At 46.3% G+C, this 25,796-nt stretch overlaps 1 protein-coding gene across 3 annotated transcripts in view; it reads left to right on the top strand.

Annotated features, from left to right (window-relative positions):
* Positions 1-25,796, top strand: part of LOC135391009 (uncharacterized) — a 244,285-nt gene that overhangs the window by 49,298 nt on the left and 169,191 nt on the right. For all 3 annotated transcript variants that reach the window (XM_064621065.1, XM_064621064.1, XM_064621063.1), the window contains exon 3: positions 12,787-12,882. The gene's annotated coding sequence lies outside the window, so the exon portion shown is untranslated. The remainder of the gene's footprint in view (positions 1-12,786; positions 12,883-25,796) is intronic.

Below are 25,796 nucleotides of genomic sequence, written 5' to 3'. Positions count from 1 at the left end.
CATGAAGCTTGCAGAGTTTGTTGTACAGCAAGGCAACACTCTTTGCAGTCAATTCCTTGGCCAACTCGTCGTTATAGCGTTTGATCATCGAAGCTCATGGACATGTCCTTACGGATGCAGGGCTGGCCTCTCAGCTTTAACCTTGTCATATTCGTGGCAATGCTGGTGTGGTACATCTGGGTGCGTCACACCAACTGGACACCCCCGCTTTCATTTTAGCAGCACCTGGCTCATTTGCAACAGCTAACATCCTGCCAAAGCAGAGTACACGTCGGAATTATTTGTTGCCAATCCCTCCACATAACGTTTGCTACATATCACCCTCCACCAGCTCTTGTGACGTAGTGGTTAGGATAGAAAGATAGATAGATATTTACTTAATTGTGCCCATGAACGACGTTAGTCTAGGTAATGGTGCACAAAATAAGAATAACACATTTACAAACCACACAGCAGTGCCGGCAAAACCAAAGTGCTTAAGAAGAGAACACTTGAATGCATCCCAGGTGTTCCAAAACAAATCTAGATCAGACTTTAAAGATATGACATTGAGCTCACTCAAAATTCGGTACAAGGGGCAATGGTCGGCACGGCAGGGTAGATGAAAAGAAGTAAACGTCCGAGCAAAAAAATACAGGCACACGAAACAGAACAAGCGATAACAGATAACTGCAGTCTACATGATAGCTAACAAGTTTATACAAAAATACCAGGTGGTGAAGAGTACGGGCCCAGGAGTCGGCCCAAGAGACAAGAGTCGGCCCAGGACGCACACCAACGACCTCTATCCCCCACTCCTTCCTGCTGTCCTCTCTCCATCTACCCACATCTGTTCGCCGCTCATAGCCACAGTTGCTTCGCGGCGCTAACACGGGATTTTTATAAAATCATATCTCCCTTCCCTTCATTTATTTGGCATTGATGTTCGAAACCATTATCTGAAGAAGCAAAGCAGGCGTGTAAAAAAGGTATATAAGTTGAGATACTGAGTACAAGGCGAAAAGGTAATCGTGCATATAGTGTACTAAATACTCAACCTCAAAAGTATATGAGTAAAACTGCTAAATACTCACAAAAGTAGCTCGTTGCTTTCAGGGTACTATCAGTTGACAATTTTGTGAAGCTCGCTGTTAAACAAGTACAAATGAAGTGAAGATAAAAACGGATCTTGTTTTTCTGCGATACTCATGGTACATGCATAGACTTAGGGAGGATGACACAGTAAGAAAGGCGCAATCCCCATTTTTTTCTTTCAATCATCATCATCATCAAGAAAGGCGCATGCTTCCTCTCTCGCTCTGTTCTGAGGACATCTCGCCGGATAATGTAACTCTTGCGGATAACCTATGCTGTGCTCAGAGGAGATGTCTCGTTTTTTTTTACCTCCATACGGTGTTCCTCCTCATGCAATGTGTTCTAGAGGAACACCTTTGAGGTAAATAAAATAAAATGAAATGAAAGAGCTACACAAAACGAAATGAAGCGAACGAGCTACCTCAAATTGCGTGTACCGTTTTAATGAGCTGTTCTTTTCGGTTATTAACATTTGGAGCCGAGCTCGCCCGCCATGACTCTATGAAACACGAGTACACTTCGCTCGCTTCCGCAGACCTGGGGGCTTAATCGCAAGTCCACCTCACGAGATAACGAGAGCAACGGCTATCGTTAAAACTAGCGCGAGACGGGTTTCACCGGGCATATTTCGTGCTCGCTTCGTCAACGGGACAGTGGCGTAATCTCTGACCACAACTTCGACCTAACATACTCGGCTGCATACCGAAATGGGGGAAGGTACAGAACCCGAGCGATGCGCGCGGCCCTTCTCATCCTCTTCTCCGTCCTTAACACGGCAACCGAAGCAGGAGGCAACCGAATAGAACAAATGTAACGACGACATCCCCTTGGCAACAGGGCAACATATGGTCCCACGTATCTACTAAACGTTTAAACCTGATAGGCACACCCCCTCCACCTTCTCCAGGGTACGCCGCTCAATGACAGGGGCACTACAGGATATCTGAGATGAAACGCATGCACATGTGAGTGCCCAACGAAATCACGCAAAGTTAGTCTTTTTCTCGACCTTCCTGTCTTTCGAAAAAAAAAATAAAGAAAAGAAACTGAACGGGTGTATCTTGGGAGTAATTAAAAAAAGAAAAAGAAAAACGAGCACAGGTTACTGCCAAAAAGTATTTAAGATACTAAATAGTAACCTTTATTTGTTTATTATTTATTTATACGTAATGCATGCCACCTTTTGGCAGCCAAAGTATGAGATTAGTGAGTTTTAGTATACCGTTGATAAGGTTATCGTGTCTATCGGAACCAATCGCAGTGGTGCGTGACTCAGAATCTTATCCACTGATTAGTTCCGGTTGATACGGTTCCTTGCAAGCCACGTTATCAACGGTCTGCAAAAACCATCCATTAAAGGTGGTACAGATGACTGGAAGGAAAAGGCACTACAAACGTTGCAAATAATAATATTTCGGAGTATGCGCACGCAAAAAAAAGTAATAATAATTAAAGAAAGTCAATATACAGACAAGTCACATTCACTACGAGGAACCTGTTGGAATATGTGCAAGAGCACGTGGTTAGAAACTTTCCAGACCAAGAGTGTACACATTTTATATGCCTCAGGTAACTTTTAAGACTATTTGCAAGGTTCCAAGTTACTCCCAAAGGTATTTAAGAGGGAGTAACTTCAGGAGAGTATTTACGTTAACGTACGAGTCTGAAGGAAAAATAATCCCGCTTTCGAAGCGCGACACATTTTTTCTCCAACGTGTCAGAATTAAAAGAAACTGGGGTAGAGGAAGTTCAAGATATTCCGCACTGAGAACACCCACGCGCACGCACGCACGCGTGATGAACAAAGCTCATAATCTCCCGAACCCTCGCGAAATCGCCTTCCCGCGTCTCGCGATTAGATTACAGCAGCGAGCAAGATCAAAGGGGTTATTTCGAAACGACGCGCATTCTCGCCAATGTTCCCAATGTACTTGGCGGGCGCATACGGAGGAACGAAATAAGTAGGACTCCCCCTTTCTCTCTTTTGGGCTTGCTTCACTGCCGATCTCTTGTCTTTGAACAGCATGCTCGATCACCTTTGCTAAGTATTTTCAGGATCTCCTCTCCCTTTATTCCTCCCCGATTGTGATCCTTGGGAATTATGTCGTGCTGCCTTTTTCATTTATTCCTTTTTTCTTTTATTACCATCGTTATACCGCAGCGACAACGGAATTATTATGTTAGAAAAAAAAAGAAAAATGTGAGAAGAGTAAAATGTGCGCACATCAGGAAAGAAGCGTTACATAAAAGGAAGTACGCTAGGAAGAGAAGGAGGGTAAAAAGTTGGAAGGAGGCAACGAAATCCCCGACCGAGCGTTCCTTTGAGTTGATTTCTTTTTCTTCTTCTACTACTTCTTCTCTGCCTCGTCCTTTCTTTACCAGTCCGAGTTTGGAATGTCCTTCCTCTTTTTTTTCTTCTTCTTTTCTATATACTGGATGTTCAATATTCATTCGGTTCGAAATAAAGTTTGGAGACCCGAAAGTATGGTGCAGACACTGCGCTACGGTACATATTCGAACCGCCCTTCTCCTATAATTTTGCCCTTCGTTTCATCCGCATTTCTTTCATTATTCCTTTTCGGTTGGAGAAGAGGCGGGGTTCTCTTTCCGGTGCACTTCGTTAAGCTGGCTGATACGAAATTAAGAGCGAATTTGGCGTCCTAATGAATTGGGTAGAATCGGTGCGTGTTTTTCGAAATGAAAGAAGCTTTTAGGCGACAAACGAATAGAGTTTCTAAAATAATGAAGAAATAATGAAGGTGGGGTGAGGGTGGGGAGGAAGGATCATTTCCTTGGATGAGTTTGGGACAGCTCTGAGGTTTTAGGTTGGAGGATATGTGATTGTCCTCTGAACCGAGAGCCCGAGGTAATGAATGCGTTCGTGCTTTGTTTTTCGTTTTTTGCTTGTACAACGATGATCCTCTTCTGCGGGTCAAGTAAGGGAAGTTTTGCGCTGTTTGGAAATTGGAGATTATTGGCAATAAGGCGTTAAGTGATATTAAAACGTCACAACGGACTAAAGAATTGTGTTTGTGTTATTTCCTATTGGAAGTCAAGTATCTTCGGCAAAATATAAATACGGTCAGTGAACATTAGGCGCTGCCACGAATTTTCGAGAAAAAAAAAAGATCCCGCAAAACTTGATAGTTTCCGATTCTCCGAGACGTCGGTGACGTCACCGCGAACTCTGTCGTGTGTCTCCTAGCAACAGCGCGCGCGCACGTTCGCGGCCTCATGTTGGAGAACTGCTAGTAGCTGTGGTGAGGAGACGGAAATTGACCTTCCAGGAGCAATGTTGCCAGAGACGACGTCTCACACTATGAGAGGTCATACTTCTTAAAAAAGCAAATTAATTTTATGACACTTCTTTCGTCACACAGAGAAACAATATTTTGGGATAATACGGCTTGAGACACGAGTTTAAGGGCCGGTAGTTTCACCGATGGTAGTTAACACTTAAACCGAGATTAAGCTTCCCTAAACTTGGTGTTAATCGACAACCCTGTGCTACCGACGACTCTGTGACGCTTTCTGACGGGAAATATCGCTATCCCACGTTGGTGAAAGAGGGTTGACGATTAACACCAAGTTTAGGGTATTGTAATCTCCGTTTAAGTGTTATCTGGCGCTGGCTGGCGAAACCGTGCCTCTAAGTCGCCTTCATTAGTAACTGGCCCCGTTTTTATTCTGAACGAGAGCTACGCCAGCTGCGATCGCGCCCGAAACATAGCATGCACTGTGGCGCAGTGGTTTACATGTTTGCGCAATAATTCGCACGTTACACACGGTGTTACACACACAACAAAGCTTCCCTCCAGCCGGATATATCATAGCGTCGTGCAGTCCGCGCATTTAACAAAATCCCTCTCCGTCACTTCTCAAGGCAACCATGGATGCTGACAACTTTCACGCAGACGACGGTCGATCTCTCCACCCTCTCAAGCGCCTCGCCACAGCCGAGATTTCTTCTTATCCCTTTCTTTCTTTTTTTGAGAGCTTCCGCCGTCTCACCGGTGCGCGCACACGCTCACAAATAACAGGGACTAAGCAAAACAACAACGATTCACGCTAGTGGGACAACAAACGGCGTTAGCAGACGACAGCGCTACCGGAGATTTTAGGCCTTCTCGTCTTCCATACCCCACCATCACGGCGCTTTTGTCTTCCGGCCTTCTTTCGCCGTTGCCCCCTTTTTGCTTGCTCCGCAAGAATCTGAGATGTCCACATTATAGCCACGCGCGATGCAGCTACTAGAACGATACTTGTTCTTTATTTGTCCCCGTTTGTCTATCTGCAAACTTTGGCGCTACTGATGGCATGAGTGCCATTCTGAAGAGGGCGCTGCATTCCCCATACTTTTGTTTCACTCTCGTTTCTTGTTTGTCGTGCGCTTACTTTCGGTTTCGTTATTGTGATCCTGTTTCCCTTTCATCGCCTCTCTTGTCTGAAGTGGTTTCGCATTTGCGCGGACATTTCGCTTTTTTTCTCTCTCTCTCTCTCTCTCTTCCTCCTCTTCTTCCTTTCGAGGGGATGGGCGGGATCAGAAGATCGATGTGGTGAGATAAGATTGCCGCCGAAAGAAGCGTAGCCGCTGACCTCGGCGAACACGAAGCCATTCATCAGATGGCGCTGCCGATGTTTTGATTACCCTGCACGAAGGCCGTTGGATACTTTTGGTTTGACGACGAATGTCGATGACGATGCGGCTGCCTTGCTCCTCGAGGGAGGGTGCACTCGATGCGGAAGTGGATTGATGACGGAAGTGACGTGTATCGAGGAAAGAATGTCTGCTGGCGAAAGTGGCGTGAGATTGGATGAAGGCAACGGATAGTTTATTTTTCTCGGGGGCAGGGCTCCTCAATGGGTTCTGCAGAAGAACGCAATGTCTACACGGTCCTATAATTTTTTTGCTTCTCCAAAATCCATTACAGACGTTTTTATGAGAAAACTGCGAGCGCAGCGCTGATTCCGTTCTTGCAGGCAAGGCGGACATCTGTCGGAGAGGGTATCAAACTTTTCCCAATTTTTCTTATCTCATCTTAGAACGTCCTATCTATTGATGGCCCGTCCAGCAAATTTAGCGACATGTTGTTACGTATTTATCACGTTGTGTCAACATCATTAAAAATGAACTTCACCGCACAGCACTCTCCTTCAGCCAACCATCATCTCGAATGATATCGTTATCTGCCCTGATTTGTTGAAAACGGGAGGCGTACGCCTTTTTGTGACACCTACGCTGTTCATAATTGTCACAAAAAAGGCGTACGCCCCCAGTTTTCAACAAAGCAGGGCATATAACTGTATCATTCGAGATGGCGGTTGGCTAGGAGCAAGCTATGTGGTGAAGTTTATTTCTGAGAGTGAAGTTTTATTCATCTTGGGGACTATTATTTCACGCAAGCATAGTTGCCTCGTTGCCCTTTGTTACCCCAATGTTGCTGCAATCTATGCGCGTGCAGACATGTATTTAATACCCAAAAGCGCCCACTCACTTCTCTCTCCCCCGCTCTCTCTCTCTTGTGAAGAAAACATTCATGACCGCGTCTCCCGATTTAATTCAGTCCGCACTCATTCGAGACCCCGACTTTAAATATGGTTACCGCCCGCCGTGTCCCCGTCCCTAACTCGGTTTTACCGTCGATATAACGCTCCCCCGTACTAATTGCTAAGACTTTGACGACGTCCGTCTGAGTTAGTTTCGATTTCGCAGTCAGTCTTTTGTAAACCGGGGCAACGGACCAACTTCTCTCTCTCTCTCGCTCACATAAGTTAGCGGGAGTCAGGTGACCGTCTCTGATTACGGAGCGAGCTACGTCTTCCAAATAATCACTGCCCACCTCCCTCCCTGCAATTCGTCTGTTCGCTCGAGACTAATAATACGGCCGCATTCTCTCTGTCTGGTAAGCGAATACCTTAAAACCTTTGAAAGGCGAGCGAGGGGGTTGCCAGCCGTGCTGTGCCGTCCCGTCCAATTTGGCGTGGGCGCGCGTGCCTCATTTGCATGCCGTCTCTGGCGTCCCGTTCGCAATTTAGCGCCGGTGCGCCACCGGAGGAGTGATCAATGCTCAGGTGCCGCCTGGCAACAAGGTGCCATTTCGCACCCTTATCCTCCTCCCACGCACGTTTTTTTTTCTCCTTCTCTCTCCCACCGCTCTATCACGACTTTGATGTGATGAATTTTGCCTACGATTGCAACTTGTCTCGTTAAGTTGTTTGAGATTGTGTAGATGATAGCAGGCGAGGTATACTCCGGAAGAGTGGGAAAAGTATAGTAGAGCAGACTATTGAAAAACTGCAATGGAGCGTCCTAAGATTTAATACGAGCTGTCACGTCGTGTGGTGGACTACGCTTCTTTCAGGTACAAGCAGAAAGTGTGAGGCTCGCTCAAGGTACACTCTAAAAAATGAACTTCACCGCATGGCACTCTCGGCGCCAACCATTGCCACACTCTTAAAAATGAACTTCACCACATAGCACTCTCCTAGCCAACCATCATCGCGAATGACAACGTTCTCGCCCCTGCTTTGTTGAAAACGGGAGGAGGAGCCTATTTTGTGCCGTGCATAATTGGGGCATAAAATAGGCTCCTCCTCCCGTTTTCAGCAAATCAGGGGCGAGAACGTTGTCATTCGGGATGATGGTTGGCTAGGAGCGTGCTGTGTGGTGAAGTTCATTTCTAAGAGTGCACGAATGATAGGGTTATCGCTTCTGATTCGGGGAGCGAGGGAGGCGTAACGCCTTTTTGTGTCAATTATTATGTATTCAAATTGACACAAAAAGGCATGCGCAATGGCTGGCGCAGAGCGTGCTATGCGGTGAAGTTTAGTTTTTAAAGTCTACACACCCTCCACTCCACGTACCGTTACTTTTGCTTTGTTGTCTCCCAACGTCCCAAAGTAGCTACAGCCGTCGCCTGTAGCCCTGACCATCTATTTCAGCACACTGTGAGCCTACGCCTGTTAAGCAGCTGCAAGAATCCCGTGGACAGGGAAGGTTCAATATCGAACGCCCCCCCCCCCCCCCCCCCCCGCTCTTAATTGTTTCGGGGCAGGGCTGTCCCGTTTTATTGCATCGCTGCGGTTTACGATTATTGATTGGAGGCCCGTTCCGGAAGACCTTGTTTACTTTTACAAGCTTGCCGAGACGCAACAAAAGAACGCTGAACGAACACCGGCGATTACTTCGTGCATTTCTTTTTTTTTTTTTTTTCCTTTCGTCGTGTATATTGTGTCAGAACGCTTTACAGGGATGCTGTTTAATTGTGAAGCTCAACATGTGTTGCGGACGGGTTACGATCGAGGATTAAATTGTCGAGGTAATTTTCGTTGCTCGTGAAAGTTGTTTACGTTCTCCGACGTAACAGCCGCTCTGTGCCTCCCAGCAGTGGAGAGAAGTACACTGTCGGCCTCGGTAGTAAACCGTGAAAGCCTACCTTTGTTGCGTCGCTTTTGCGTCTGTATTTTATAGTTTTGTGTCACGAATTGTGTGACACGCGTCGAATAAATTTACCGCTGGATGTATAACTCTACCGGTAGAGGGCGGGATTGAGTCGAAAGCGTTGTGGTACTTTTCCCCAAGATATCCCGGATAAATGTAAAAATAAGTTGCATCTTGTTGGCATCCTGCCAAACTTGTTCGAATGCGCTAGCGTTGGGTGCAAATCTTTGATCACGTGGTCTTATGAAGCTATACGGACGGACCTACGCGGCCGCCGTCACCCTACGTCACCCCCCTCTGTCGTCCGGTAAAGCTACCGCTTCAGAAGACGGTTCTTTCGAATACAGAGCACCGAAACTGACCCGGCTATGACATCAGACTCCTCCTCCAGTTAAGACGTTCGCGGGAGTGGTCACGTGCTTTCGGGAACCAATAGGAATGGTCGAAGCTCTTGCCCTCCCCTTGGCGTCACAGCTGGACGCAGGAGCGTGTTCGAGGGGTTGTATAGCGCCAACTAAGGCCGCGTTTCGCGTACGCGAGTTAACAATTGAACCGAAATCATACTTTCCCCTAAACTCGGTGTTAATCGGCAACCCTGTTTCACCAACACGCGGGACAGCGAGATTTCCCATCAAACAGGGTCACATGGAGCCGTTGGTAACATAGGGTTGACAATTAACACCGAGGTTAGGGATTAATCTCGGAAATGTTAACCGGCGTTGGTGAAACTGTGCCCACGGCAGGGAGAAAAATAGCGTTTTTTATTTCATATTTTTATTCTCCCTCAGTGCTCTGGTGGGCAGTACAGTGGATGCATGATATAACGAAGCAGAAATATCAAAGTTGTCACGACTCCTATAAACATCCGGATAAAATCTCCCGTCCTCAGAACATTGGTGTTTGAGAATGTGTTAAGATAATAGCTCTTTCACGCTTCCGTTAAAATGGTCCTCCTCTTTGTAGCAAAAAATTAATATTATATTTTTTTATTTTTTTATGTTTCTTTTTCTGTTTCTTTTCCACTGCTCGACGGATGTTGCCTGACGGATCGCGTGATGCGCATAATTTTTGTTGGGTCTGCGGTTATCGGTGGAGGACTACATATTTACGTAAAAAAAACAAAAAAAAACAGGTTCGCTTGGCAATTTTCAAAGTTCAATTGACAAAAATAAATTTGCCGCAATTAAAAATGGTCCAAAGCTTTCCTCAATGGTGGCCAAAGTTTCCAGAAGGTAGTTGCCGAAAGTCCCACAATCCTCCGGCGAGTACGCCGCCAGTTAGAATTTTTTTATCACTTTGGGGTGAAACACCCTATATACAGGGTGTGTATGTGCTATAAAAGGTCAGCCACATTTTCGCTTGTGACGCGATAACTACTTGACGGACAGACTTCCGCTGCCACACAGTGAATAATTTATGCCAGAGGAGCCTACGAACAATATTCTTCGCTGCGTGGCAGCGGAAGTCTGTCCGGCAAGTATACAGTTATCGCGTCACGAGCGAAAATGTGACTGACCTTTTATGGCACACACCCTGCACGCTGCATACATACTGTGTGTGCGTATATGTGTACGTGTATATATGCGGTGTATCCGTGCACGTGCTGCATGTACATTCGATGCGGTCATGTAACTATCACCTGCTTATTCGTTTCGGTTTTAAAATTATTAGTATTCGCGCAGCCGCAGTGATAAGCAACGCATTAGGTCGTCCTGCATTTTCCATGTCCCATTAGAATTGCGAATGCTGTAAATTGTGGCGTACGAAGCCGTCAATTCTTTTGGTACTCAGACAGATTTTCAAACTTTTCCAAATATTTTTCACCTTTCGTAGGAAGAAACATAAGCCAGAAAGACGTTAGTTGTAATGTACGTCACAAAACGTTGATCTTTTTTTTTCCCGTCTCGAACAAACACCGCAGTCGTAGTGTGTAGGGAATCTCTAACAACAAAGCCCACCTCGCCGACACAGGATTTTTTTTCCTCCTCCGCCCCCTTTTTACTTCTTCGTGCCGTCTGATAGTTCTACGACACGCATGTATATGTACTTATATACAAAAGAAAGCCGGAAAGAAAAAGGGATTTAAAGCCCGCGAACATCCTCCGTAAGAGGTTCTACGTGCTGCCCTTTTCTACTCCATCCGTGAGCTTTTTGTAAGCCAAACATGTGACGGCAAATCTTCTGGGCTGCGACTTAGCAGGCGTTCGTTCTCTCTTTCATTCTTTATTTTGCTTTCTTTTTGCCGCCCCCCCCTTTTTTTTTGGTTGTTTAACAGCAGTGCGTTGATGAAGTATCTTTATATCTTGCTTTCCTTCGCCAACAAGCAACAACTGGTTCGTTGTGTCGTACATTTGGACCCGTATATTGGTCCCAAATCACGATGCTATATTGTTCTTCTTGCTCCCTTTGTTCTTATTTGAAGGAGCAACAGACGAAGGGTAAAAGTTTCGTATCTCGGCAGGATGACGACGTGAGTTGAAAGATGTTTGGCCCCGTCTGACGAGCATTAGATGCCGTGCAGAAGAAGAAGAAGAAGAAAAAAAATCTCATTCGCTTGAGGGTATGTTCGTGTATGGGTAAGGAAAAAAAAGTCGAGAAAAACTATATTGAGACCGACGGTTTGCTGCTATTACTACTTCCGTTACATATGTATAGAGAGTGTATATCGTATCTCGCCTTGTGACGAGTGGCGTAGCCTTCGAATTATTTGCGTAGAATGCGGTTTGGCGAATGAGCTAACGCGGGCACTGTCACGTCGCAAGTAGTTTCGATGAGATTGTAGCCACCTTGCGGGCATTGGCATGTCGTCACGCCACGACCTTTTTGGCTCTGTGCATATAGGAGGTGTAGGTGAAGCGCATGTCCCCAGGGGCGCGCCACCTCTTCTTATACAGCAATGTAAACGGCTCTGTTTCACACCCATGATTGCTCGAGGTCACGTGTGTTTTTATCGGAATTCCTCACCATTCGTCCCATGGCCTTCCGTGTCCATGGGTTGAAGTACCACGTTGTTTTTCGGGCTGCAACTTGCGCCAATGTGCGCCTGTGCGGCAAAAATACGCCGAAACGTCTTCAGACGCCTTGCAAGCCCTGACTTTAGTAAAAGCTGTTGATAGCGGGTTTCTGCGAAACCGGGAACCGTGGTTATCACGAATTTTATGAAAAATGAATTAAAATTAAAAATTAATTTAAGAAAAAGTAATTTTAAAAAATCCTAAAATTTCCGTAAATCGTGTTGACTATACAACGCTTTTTTTTTTGCACACGTACATCTATTTTCTCTCACATTCCTTTTGGTCTATCGTTTCGCGGAGTTCTCTCCTAACCACTCGCGCTTATATGCTATGCCTCTCTCTCTCCGTCCCTTTTCCTACGTCCAGGGCATCTTATATTCCCCACAAAACAACAGAGCACTATCGGATAACACCTCCCCATTTGCGCCCCATCCGCAACGACGGCAACAATCCGATCTCTGGCCCACCACAATGCACGCACAACTCCACAGCCACAACGAATAGGTAGCTTCCCTAGACACTGACAAAAGCATGTCTTACTTTCTTGAAGGCAGCGTGGAACGCGTTGGTATGCCGGCCGCATAAATATAATGATGCTCTCTCTGACTTCGGGGGATATATAGGTACCCGAGAAGCGACAGCAGCATGGGGTTATATACAGGCGGCATCGTGTGGCTTTGCTCGCGTAAAACGTGACCTGCACTAGGACCCTCGGTTCGAATGTCCAGTACGTGACATCGTGGCTCACGTTTCGTGTTGCACGGCTCTCGAAGCTTTCCGCGGGAGCTTTGGGAGTGCAGAACAAAGAAACAACAACGTTTTTCTCGCTCTATGTGTGTGTTTCTCTGCGCGGAGTTCCAGAGAGCTTCGGTGACATTTGAGAGTTTGGAGCCAGAGTTTAGAGGTGTTCGTGGGCGGTTCAATTTGATGTTTGGACGTGGGCAGAACAGAGCCGCGTGGACGGTGTAGGGTTTATGTGGTTGAACAAAGTTTGGTGCGGCGCTTTAATTGGGATCAGGTATTCCTGTGATGGGCTACAGGGTGAAAAGGGAGGGGGGAGAGAGATTTGAGCCTCGAGATTAGGCCTAGGAAGGTGACGTTTCGTTTTGTGCTGGCGGTGTGGTTTCCACATATGGTGCGTGTCTGAGCAGCGCACTTTTGTTACGTACGGTAGTAGTGTTAGGTTGAGTTGGGTTGGGTTAGGTTAGGTTAGGTCCTGTCTGCAGGTATCAACTATTTTATTTCCTTGTCTTGCAGATCAAGGCTTGCGCAAGACTTTGATCACATGTATGGACGGATAGAGGCTTATAGGCTGTACGAGACTCAAGTCTGTACACGCGCTATAACCTTTAGGTAAGTGTATGTCTATGTCTTGGTGGTCGTCAGGAATAGTCGCTTTCTTCCTTTTCGGAGCTCAAGATTATGTTTCTGCATTGAGTGGTTTTGTTGAACGAGATACGCCCGGGCAACATTTCGTAAGTTTAGGCAGTGTCAAATACAGAAAACTGACGACTTATCTTCGCTTTGATGTCGATGAGCTATTGATAATCGTTGATAATATTTTCATATCACATAATGACCAGTGTGGCCAGGGGTGGTGAGCGACTGCATAAGTGGGAAATTTCCTCATAATCACTCCATGTATTTGTTGTTGTTGTTGTTCATAATCAACATTCGTAGCCGAAATTTACATCGTAAGATCGTGTGGGGAAAATGCTACAATGGTAGCCTTCAAAAGGTTCTCCTGTCGTTTCCCTGTTTTGTTCCCTGTTTTATTTGTTTCCCCGTGGCTCTTATTTCGCGGAATTCGCTCGCGTCTGCACTTATGTCACTCGAAAGGCCGGCATGAGGTGTCAGGGGTGTGGAACAATCATCGTGCAAGCAAGAAACAGGGAGTGTCGATCTCCCTGCCCCCTGCCTATCTTCATAAGCAAGAAACAAAGGCTTGGTTAGGTCACCGTATGGCCGGCGTAAGGTGTCAGGGGAGGAACACTCATCGTACAACCAAGCGAAAATCTGCGGCTTCACCATACAGCGGTGGGGAACAACGGGAAGAATATCAGCCGATTTGGGGAATATTCTTGCGACTGATACAGGTCTATAATTAAGGCCCCTGGTTTTCTGCTGCGGCAAATTCAAAATTCTGCGGCACTGACTCGTAAATTCCGCGATTTTGCGGTGCAAGCATTCAACGGCTGCTCGAAATGGGAAAGACTTTATTTTCTTGGATAATGTGGTAACAAAAATATTTTATAAAATTACCGATTGAAAGCACCGTTGTGGCTCAGCATTACATACATGGTATCTTGTGCTCTCCTTTGACAAAGACAAAGGTCTTTCACCTGCAATCATGTTATACCTGCTGAATGATCTTTCAGCATCTACAGAGTTTATAGGAACTTTATAGGAAGATTATAAGATGGAGCTTACAATACATGCCCTGTGGAAGTTACAGGACACCCTTTTTACTCTATATTTAAGAGTCTTTAAAGGCAAACTCCCAGACATCAAATCAAAATCCCCCATTGCCACCGCTAAACTGCACACGGGAGGGACGCCGCCCATTCCCCAGGCGAAGTATGCACAATAAACTTGGGCTAGCGTTATCTTAAGCTAAACTACAATCTGTCTGTGCTGGTCGTGCAGGATGGGCAGTTTCGTAAAGCAAGCTTCACCTCATGCAGGGAAGCTTCAGGTGAAGCCCACTTTCGGGAGGTGTGGTTCGTATTCGGCGAATAGTCGGATATTCGGAAATCCGAATATTGGGTATTCGATTCGCGAATGAAATACTTCGAGTGATTGGTATTTGATTCGAATTCGAGAACTCTAATATCCACACACCCTTAAAATAAGGGATTCCGTGAAATTCCGGGCCAAACGAATGATTCCGCGATATTTCGCAGAATCGCGGAAAACCCGGGGCCTTACCTATAATGCATGGCTTTATTAGAGATTTTTGAGGGAATGTAATACCAGAGTAATGGCATTAGTAATGCATTACTAACCACAAAAAGCAATGCGTAATGTAATGCATTACTTCTGAAAAAGTAATGGGTAATGGTAGTGCATTGCAAAATAAAAGTTATTTCCCCACCTCAGATGAGCACAAGTTGCCAGTGTCAATGTGGAACCACTTTATCGACTTTTACAGAGTAAATGCGTATACTATCTGATGCCCCGTATATTTCTCAGCGTAAACCCACACGTAACTTGCAACACTTCACACCCTAAAAAGATAACCAAGCAAAACACAAAAATCACGTGAGCAATGCTGCGTATAGGTGTTTACCGTCAAGAGCACCCTGCTGATATATTACTGAGAAACTTGTATTTCTGCTTTCTACGCTGCTATTACCTGATTGTGAAAAAAAAAAAAAAAAAGGAAGCACATGAAGGAGAACTCAGCTTACTTCGCCCGACACACCACAGTCGCTTTCTAGTCCAAGCATTTCCTCATCCAGGAACTAACGACCTGCGCCAGCCAATACCCGAACGAACGCAGCGCCCCCTACACGACTCCTTCCAGCTCAGAAGAAATATTACAAGATGTACGGAAAGCATTAACATCGGGAATGAATGCCGCCTTCCTCCTTTCCCCTCCCATACCCTACTGATCCCTCTTGCCGCTTCTTATACCCTCGATCCCCGAGCCTTCCGCGCTCACACCGGAAGGCATCAGGCAGCAAATTTTCCTTTTCCTTCTTCGAGATTATTTTCTTCCCCCACGCGTAGTCATTGATCTGCTTCGAGGCTAGAGAGGGGAAAAGTTCGCAAGGGTTAAATAATGAGTACGCATCGTGCCTAATAGCGCTTGCTGCATTTCTCTAAAGCACGCCATACTCTCTAACCCCCTCCGCTAGACGTCGGGGTATTCTCTCCCCGCAGCCTTAAAGAGCATGTGTCCTGAGGGGTTGTATGGGAAGACGTTCCTTTTATATTTCTCTTGGAAGTCCTTCTTTTTTTGGACGGTTTCCTGGGCATTGTGCTTACGTACGCTCGTCTCTGCTTGGGGTAAATTGTATGTGGCAGACGAGAGGGAGAGGACGGTTGAAGTAACGGCCCATTGAGTTTGGCCGAATGGTGGGGAATGAGTGGGAGTGATGGCCGATTTGGTGGGAGCAGAAGGTACTAGATTAAAATAGTGGCCCCTCTGAACGTTATTGGTTTGGAGTGGGCTTTGGAGCGCGTGACTGGACCTTTCACACACACACTCTCTCTCTCTACTGTCTTTTACGGCCGCATTTTTTTCCCCCTTTTGCTGAGCCGGGCTATATGGACTCTCACTCAAGACATGTTGCAGGACAGGCGCAAATCGTGTTCGGTAAACCTGCATATGAACCTAAAAAAAAAAGAATGAATAGGGTCACAAATCATTACCAGACAGGAAGCCTGTTCCACATGGTGGCACGAACACGTCATTGTTAGCTGGTCTTTCTTTTTTTTTAGTTTCGTGTTAGCGCCGCGAAGCAACTGTGGCTGTGAGCTGCGTACAGACGTGGACAGATGGAGAGAAGATAGCAGGAAGGAGTGGGGAGGGGGGGTGTTAGTATGCGTCCTGGGCCGACTTCAGGGGAACTGTGCCGACGTTCGTCTGGAAAGTCTTTGGAAAACCCAGTAAAAACCTCAGACAGCACAGCCGGTGGTAGGATTCGAACCCTCCACCTCCCTGTCTTCAGCAGGACCTTGACTACCACGAACGAGCGGGCTCGGCCATGTCGCTGGTGTTGTTAGTTGGTGTAAAGGATGCTTATCGTGTGCCAACCTGCATGAATGAAAGAATGGGAATTGATGAAAAGACACTAGAAGTGTGTGTGTGGGGGGGGGGGGGAAACGAGCCTTCACCCTGCGATTTCCGCGGTCAGTGATACTACCATTACTCCACAACACACTAACCGCCGTATTCTTGGTCCGCCCTGAGGGATCCACAGGAGCTTATAGCTCGCTTCAAGACTCATATGCCTCGCTCTGGTGCACAAGGACACGCTTCCGCTGTCTACACCTCCTCTCCTCCATATTTCCCAGCCTCGCTCGCATTCACACAGACGAAACATAGTCGAGGCGGCCGGCATCTTTCTCCAGTAATGTAGTAATGACTGAGGCCAGTGTGTAACGCTCATGCAACGGGGATGTTGCAAGGCGAAAGTGTTACCTTCTCTCTTCTGCGTGTCGTTGAATATTGTTACGTAAGCTACATGTAGCCACATGGTATTTACGCTAGTTCCCCAAATATGACACGTGCAGTGGTGATGAATTGCAAGAAGGCCATGGATGCCCCCAGCATCTTTCGCAAGATATGTAACGCGAATAAAACAGATATAAGTACGGCACCAGAATATAGTAATAATAATTGGGCGTAGATATAAGGTGAATCCCCTTATACACGAGCAGATACATGCTGCACGTGCCGCAGGATAGGACTGCGGATAATAGACGTTTTTAGAAAAGCAAGCGCCACATGTAGCACGCAAGGGCTCATGGGAACTTTGAGCGCCTTCAAGCATTACGAGACGGCGAGAGGCGGAGGTAGAAGAAGAACAACAACATTCCCGGTGTGCGCAGCAGCAGCGTCGGCCGAGGTAAACCATAACCGAAGCAGACGACAGAGCAGTGTCCCTCAAAGTTCTCATGCTGCTTTGCACCGCTTGGTGGTGCTTGGTGGCGTGCGCATCTTTTTAAAATCGTCTATTGGTGGTTCTTTAACGTGCGCAGCAGATCTCCGACACACGGTGCTGGAAGCAATGTTCACCTCCCCCCACACAGGTACCGTCACCCACACAGGAATCGAAACCCGGATCTTGTGCAGAGCGTAGCACGGTTCAGACATGAAGTGTCAGTCGAAGACCCAGCTGCCGTGGCATAGTGGCTGAGATGGTCGCCTTCCATGCGGACACTGGAAGGTGACCCGGGTTCGAATACTGGTAGTAGATGTTGTTGTCTTGACGTTTCCCCTAGGGTTTTCTATTACACGCTATAAGGTAAACGTCGGCACAGTTCCGTTTGAAGTCGGTCCAAGACGCAAGATAATTGGCCTGAAACGAAGATCCCACACCAGGCAACGTGGTGGTGGTACCACCCAGAGAAGTCGCCGTTGCCGGCCTCACAGAAGTGTGGCAACGTCACGACTAATGCTCGGGGGGGAATGTGACCGACCCTGGGCCGACTTCTAAGGGAATTGGGCCGACATATGTTTGACAGCGTCTGAGGAAAACCCCAGACAGCACAGCCGGCACCGGGATTCGAACCCGGGTACCTCTTAGTCTCGACGTGACATGGCCAGCACGCTAACCACTCGCTGGTCCAGGCAACGTGAGGCCCTACATGCAGACAGAGCGCTCAGCAACAATACGCCACCAATCGGAAGCGTTCCATGGCGCTATATTTTGTCGGACGTGCTCCAACGCGCATACAAGAAGAAGGAAAAAGAGAGCCTCCCGTTTTGGTCACTCTATTCTTTTTTTTGTCTTTCTATACCATCTACTATTCGCTTCCGAGATCGGCACACAAGTGGCGCGCACGAACACGCAAAAAATCCCTGAAAGCAGCCTTCCTCGCGTCTCAAGAACCCGCTGAACCGTTCAGCAAAACGAAATTCGCTGCAGTTCAAACGGAAATATCGTCGCGACGCCCTCTCTGTCCTTTCCCTTCCTTTCTTTCGCAACTTTTTGTCGCGTTGTGCGTCGAGATGAGATTCTGATCTCTCGCCGAAGCCTACTCTATGGGCGAATAAACAGAGCAGCGGGCAAAGCGTCCGCATTTAATAACGATATTAAGCAATATCTACGACAGAGCACGGGTAGATATAAAAATAAAAAAAAGAAGAAAAGAAAATAGGGCAATGTCACTCACGCACCGAACACGGAATATTTGAAATCGTATATTCCGAATATTTATTCTACGTCCTCTGTATTACGAGAGCTTACTTTTGATTCGAAAGGCGACGAGGCTCGAAGGATTGACATGCTTCACGATGGCTCTTCTGGCGAATGAAATTTTCCTCTCTCTCGTTCTTTATTCTTTTTTCGGCGGTATTTGTGGAGTTACATTAGCGTGATGACAGCAAACGATATCATATATAAGATTAGGACGTGAGAAAACAGAAAAAGAAAATAATAATAATAATGCCCAGGAAAAGTGGCGTGTTTTCCGTTGGTAAAAGTTTGGGATGTGGGGATGTGCGTGTTCTTCTCTATATGTCGCATCGGGAAAAGGGGAGACCGGAAGTTGAAAGTGGAATGGCTGTTTGTTTTGTTGTGAATGCTTTGGCCGACGAAGGTAAAGTTTGCGTGGTTTTGTCATTAACGATATTCGGCGTTGCGTAATGGGGTGTTGGGACGGCGGGGTGACGATTGCGATGAAATGGCATGTGCTCTTTTTGGTGTATCCACAGAGCGCTGATTTCCAAACTTCTGATGTAACTCGATATGCAGCCCGCTGTAATTATGCCTTGCGAAAGCGTACCGACCCGTACTTAATCGTCCCCACAATTCAAGTGCTTGGGATCGCAGCGTTACAACACGGAATTATAAAACTTTATGTCGTTGAACTTCAGGGCTAAATGTGTTGTCCAGATATGGACTTCTGCGCAGAATCGGGGGGGGGGGGGTATATTTATTAGAACAAAGGAAAAAAAGAAAGAGACAGGTAAGCCAAACGGGACGCCGGCTTGCTATTCAGCAAAGAAAAAAATGAAAAATGAATAAAAGAAGAATAAAATAAGTAGAAAAGAAAAGAATTAGGAAATCGGATAAGTCGCTTCAGCAAACTGCAACGAATAGGCGTGGTACAACTCGAAGCACAGTTAACTTGAACGCGCCTCCGACGTGCAGAGCGGGAAGAGAGCCACCCTAGCGGCACTTAGGCGAAATGAAGGGAAAGAGTGTTTCGACTGTCCCACTTGTGCTGCGGGGGTGTCCGCCTTGCCATGAGCTATTGACTCGGCATTGCATTACCATTGCACCCTTGCGATATCGGCCAGCATACACCTCTACATAATCGCCGCAAAACCAAACAAACGTCGCGATGATAACAGGTGACGGTAATGCGATGCCGAGTCAACAGCTCATGGCCGCGCAGCACAACTGGGACGGTCGAAACACTCTTTCCCTTTATTTCCCGTAAGCGCCGCTAGCGTGGTTCTCTTCCCGCTCCGTTAAAGTTAACTGTGCTTCGAGCTGTACCATGGAAGACAGCAGAGAGTAGACCCCCAAGCAGCACAATGTACTGAAAGTCGAGTGCAATAGGGGTGGACGGTATGTGTCTTATCAGTGTTCTTTAGTTTCACGAGTCTGTTCAAGGCCTTCCACCTACCCATCCACCCCTATTGCACTCCACTTTCAGTACATCGTACTGCTGGGGCCGTTGATAATGCCACCATGAAGGTATCGTGCCTACAGGAACCAATGACAGGGGTGCATGACTCAGAATTTTAATTTGTTCTTTAACTTCATTCTCATATTTCACATGTAATGTTTCGCGTGTAATGGGGTAGAGTACTGTTCCCCAGTGGTGAATCATCCCAGGTCACAGTCACTGTTATTTGTTTGTTGTTGTTATCTGTTGATTGGAATGCGATAGCTACGGCACTTCGGAAACCACGTTATCAACAGTCTACTAACGGTGTACTCGAAGAACGGTACGTTATTATCCTGTGCGGAGGCCGTGAGCGTTGGTGGATGGTGCACTTTGGATGACGTTCGACTGGTACGAAGGATAAACAAGGTATGTAAATGGATTTAAAGGCTCATTCTTGTTTTGGCTCCCGAGCTAAGCGGTCGTCTTGAGCGCCACGACAGTCATAAAAGCGGCCTTGTCGCGCTGTTAGTTACATTTCTTTTATGACCGACGCGAACTCGTAGGCTTCTGTCCTGTCATCACTCTTGAAGTGGGCGCACCCAAAGTGTCAGAGGCAGGACGAAAAATGTTTATGTTCGCATCCTGTTCTGCTGAACTGCTTCTTCGATGATCAATTTATAGAATGCGTTAACTAAGAAATTACGCAGATAAAATATCTTTCGAACGACAGTAACACCAGATAAAGGAATCATTGGGATTGAGCAAATAATCCTGCTCATGTTCCAGTCAGGGCAGCCAGAAAAAATAGGGGGTACGACGTCTACATAGTAGATACCTGAGAAACGTTCGGGGAGCTTGCAAACAGATTCTAGTCAACACAGTACGTGTCCAAAGCATGACAAATTATTCAAAGTTTATCATATGCGTCTTCTCCGTCTCGTCCCAGTCATATCGCTTCGAACATGCGCGCTTCTAATGTTTAGCCAGATAAGATAATTTTCTTCCGCACGAATAAGTTGAGGTTCCGTACAGCTTATCAACTGCCGAGACGCGGAACCAGGGTACACCTATATGATTTGAAGGGCACAGCGGCTGAATATATAATACCCAGCCACGTCGCATGGATTGAAACCACTCTTGGGACTGCAGCTGTACGATGTCAGATGATGTCGTTCATCAATCTTAGCACGAGTTGCACAGCGCAAAAAAACTTGAATCTGAACAAGACTTGATACAACAGGGTTAGTTTCTAGTTCAGCGGTGTGCTCGTTTTCCTATCCTCCTCCGCGTCCCGCTGTGCGGAAGCCATGCCAAATCGATACCGATTGATCGATTAATCGATTGATGCATCAGAAAATTTCTTTTAAAGGAATAGCAAGCCGACTCGTGCATGGTTTTCCTTTGTTCGTTCATAACAAACACATCCCCCGGTATAGTTGGTTTATAAATCGTATTCTAACGGCTTGCCCTCCTCCGTACAGTTTCCTTAGAAGTCGGCCCAAGACGCACAATCCCGCAGAGCGTTAGCCGTGACGTTGCCCACCTCTGTGAGGCCGACAATGGCGAGGTAATTCAGAACGACCACCACCACCACCACCACACTTCTCGGTAGCTCAGTCGGTCACTTGTTGGCTTGCTGAGCTCAAGATCGCGGGCTCAAACCTGGCCGAGGACGGTAGCAATGTGTGGGGAGGTAAACATTGTTTCCAGCACCGTGTGTCGGAAGTTTTCGGCGCACGTTAAAGGAAACCCAGGTGGTCGAAATTATCCGCGCAGTCCTACACTGCGACACGTGCAACAGGTCGCACTTCTGCACCACTTCCGGTTTGTTGCCAAAACGACATCCGGTTTCGCAGCAAACACGCTGTGCGCCAACCGCTACGACGACTGATACTGTTATCGCTTCTGATTTGAGGAGAGAGAGGACCGTATGCGCCTTCTTATGGCTATTCAAATTGCCACAAAGAGGCGTACGCCTCCCATTTTCAACAAATCAGGAAAGTGAAAGCTATCATTCTGCATGGTGGCTGGTTCGGAGCGTCCTTAGTCGCGGAAGGACCGGATGTCTTCGTGGCACCGGAAGTTGTGATGTGGCCTTGTTTATGTTTACACGAGAATGTCATGTATAGGCAGACAAAGCTTACGTAGGCTGCCTCAATACTAGCTCCCTGTGCATATAGAGTGAAGACAACCGCGTCGTCTGCTACGAATTTCCGCCATCTTTTCGCCCAAGCATAGCTAGCAATGCGATCACAAAAGTGTCGCTATACGCTTAGTTACACACTACAGTTTGGAGCTGGGTAAATACATAGCAGAGGAGGTATGAAAAAGTGGATGAAATTGGTACACAGCATTCATGCATGATAAGGTTGATTCGATTCCCTGTAATGCTCTAAATACTACACGAGAGCATGTAAACAAAGCCAATATTGGATCTCGAGGGTGCATCCCTCGCTTACCTACAAGTCCCAGTCCTCATAACTCCATGACGTCAACACATGAGACATTAGACAACATAGATTACACGTACTCTACTCCACCGCAGCACGAGGATGACAGTCTACGATTTTTTATCTTTCTTTTCTAATTTTTTTTCATTTCACCATGGCTATGGTAGGCAGTATTGTTTACTACTGAGAGCGTCCGCCTATCAGTACGACATTGGATGAAGGTTATGCCCATCTTGTGTGCTAGACTCAGAGTGACTGAACACTGAATACATTTCTTTAAAAATCTTGCAAGGCGAGCGCATCTCAACGACATAAAATTACTTGTGTAATGCGTACGCGTGACACCAAAGCAGCACTTGTGCATTGGCAAAACAAGGTGCTGACAGAGCAGGACGGGCTGTCCTCTCGCAGCGTAAACATGGCGGCTTTGCGGCATTCGCCTCTACGAAGGGTGACTCCACCCTACACAGAGGTAGCTAGTACACAGGCACCCTAACCTGTAACTTCACTGCACGACTGAAAACTGGAAGCGTTGACGCAATACGGGGGCTTGGAAGGAGAATTGCGCTTCACTTTCTTCGTATAGTTGTGCGCATGCAAACGTCGTTCATTTCATCAGCGATATGTTCTTCTTGCGTAAATGAACTTTCTTAATTAAAGTCCCGTGTTGCCGGCCGACTGTTTAGGGGGGGGGGGGGGGGGAGCGCCTCTGCGAACGAGTGAAATGCAGGCGCCTGTATTTACACACACGTGTCACGCCACCTTCATCAAAACATGCTATACGCGCACGTCAGTGTTTTCAGTAAATTGACGGCTCTTTCAGAAGTTATACGGGAGCTTGAAAAATACGTTTCCTTACATGCGACGCTGGAGAAGGGAATCAGCGGCTCTTTTGAAATGTTGCTTTCTTATATATATGGTGTAGCTTTAAGTTTACGTATAGCCTTATTATCTTTGGAACTTTAACGCTCAACTCACTCTGATATTCGAGCGCAAGGAGTGGTCCCAGAAAAGTGCTTTAACCGGTGTATATCGCAAAAGCTTGTGCTTGTGCATATGAAAAGCTTGTGCTTGTGACTGGTGGTGGTGATAGTGCCATGCTCAGCCGGTCTACGTCACGACTATCGCAGGGGGGGGGGGGGGGATCATGCCTTTTTGACCTACTTCACTGGGAACTGTGCCAGGGAAAACGCCCAGACGGCACGACCGGCGCCTAGATTGGTACCCGGATAACCTTTTGACTGCCAATGGAGCGACCCGGGATATCTTTATTAGGAAATAAATAAATAAAAGAGGGAGCAATTGAAGGTCGACGTTATGAAGGCCAGTACTGGAAGCCAGCGTTTCGTCATCGTGTGACAGTCATTTTATTTTTATAGGGTTAACCATAGCATAGATCCGTCCGTGGCTTAAGAGGGCCACGTGATCTGCCACGTGACACCACCTTGTGATCGCCGCTGAAGGTGCGTAACCACCACAGTATATTAAAAAAAAAGAAGGAAAAAAAAACAGGGTGCAACTGTACTATATATTTCAGCAAAAATTGAGAGCAGGGTCGTGCGAATTGTGATTTTTAAACAACATAGATGAATGGATGATGATGATGATGTGGGATGTTTCCCTGCGTTGAGTGCAGGACCCTACCCCATTCCAAAATGGTTCGCATGAAAGGATGACGAGGGAAGGAAATCCCTATAGTTCGTGAAGGAGGCCGGTGGCCCTCAGAAAGGAAAGAAAAGCGCCAAGTGCACGACACTGATGTCCAGGGTTACTCCATGGGCCGATAACTTTGCAGATGTTGAATGGCCTCTGATCCAGCATTTCAAGTTGACATTTAAATGCCCGTCGCTCGCGTACGTACTGGCTGCAGTCTTCGAGAAACTCAAAACTGAACAATACGAAACGAATAGTTAATCATTCTGCACCAAAATACATTGACCTACGCGGTGGTGCTACAAATACAGTATTAAAACGAAAGAGAGCAGCAAAAGGAAAAAAAGAAAGCAGTTAGACAAGATATAAGAAATTTAAAACATTATACAGCTTAATTTACTTAAGCTATATGCTTTATGCAACCGAACTGAAATAAAGTTGTTGTTGTTGCAACCGAATTAGTAAAAGTAAGAGCAGTAATTGGAGTAGATGTACAATCTAACCGATATAAATACGTATACAGACGCAGCGAAAATCAACAGCACGCCGGATACTGTTTCAGGAGATGCACAAGTGTAGTTGTGGTATGCGGCGGCGGATTTCAACGCACTCCGAAGTGCCGTGACTTCGTCGAAATATGTCTCAACGTTTGCTAGTGCACAGATTCGGAAATATTCGAATATATTCGGTTTGAAAGAGGCATTCGATTCCAAATTCGAATTTAGAATCCTATATTCGATTCGGAATTCGGATCGAATACACAATTATCCGCTTCGTTATCCGAAATATCCGGATATTTGCACAACCGTAATCAAAGCGCTTTCGCAAAGCGAATAGCTTTTCAAAAAGAGCTTCGCCGCAGATTTGCGCCCCGTGAAGCTACCTCAATGCCCACAAAGGTACAGCCAATGTCCTTCTTTTCTTTTCTTTTTTGTTTCGTGGAAATTGTGCATTGGACGTATTCAGACCATTGCAGGTTCTCTACGCATCGTCCCATACGGATACGAATTTGTGTGTGTGTGTGTGTGTGTGTTCGTGTTAGCGTCGCGAAGCAACTGTGGCTCTACTGAGCGGCGTACAGACGTGGACAGATGGAGAGAGGACAGTAGGGAAGGAGTGGGAGACAGGGGGGGTTAGTATGCGTCCCGGACCGACTTCAGGGGCGCATGTGTATGTGTTGGTACTTGATACAAAGCAGTCATGCATGGCGAGCGTGGTAATTTTTGTTAAAAACACTAATTAATAATAATAATAATAATAATAATAATAATAATGTTTTATTGGTGCCCAAGAACGGTCGTGACGACCCTAATGTTGGCGCACACAAATACAATACAATGCACTACAAATAGACACAATATACATACAAATACAGTAGTACAATATGCACTAACAACAAGACACGATCTGCGCGGTCACACACACACACACACAAAAACAAAAGAGACTGTACATGAAGAAAAGAAAAAAAAAATACATGACTTGAATTGAAAACGAGAAACGAGCACACGCACATTGTAATGTAAGAAACACATGCAATCGCACTGCAACAAAAGGGAAATTTTTAATCCGTCCCACTCCAACTCCAAAAGGGAAATTATCTGAAAAGGTCAAAGAAAAGAAATCTCCGAAAAATGAGAAGAGATATGACACCTAAATGACGTACATGATGCTGAAAAAATATCAAGGGATGAAGGGAGCGAGTTATACAAGATTTGGCATCGTGTAAGAGGGTCATTAGGACAGCAGTGGTTGACATAGAACGTAGTACAGTACTTTACGAAGCGTAACAATACTTTTTATAAAAGAATACACAGCCAGAATAGCCAGAAATACACACGCTTTAAAAGTATACACACAGCTGTCGGAGGA

The sequence above is a fragment of the Ornithodoros turicata genome, chromosome 4 (assembly GCF_037126465.1).
Source record: "Ornithodoros turicata isolate Travis chromosome 4, ASM3712646v1, whole genome shotgun sequence".
Taxonomy (NCBI): Eukaryota; Metazoa; Arthropoda; class Arachnida; order Ixodida; family Argasidae; genus Ornithodoros; species Ornithodoros turicata.
Note: the sequence above shows the minus strand (reverse complement) of the source record. Positions and strands in the feature narration are given on the sequence as shown.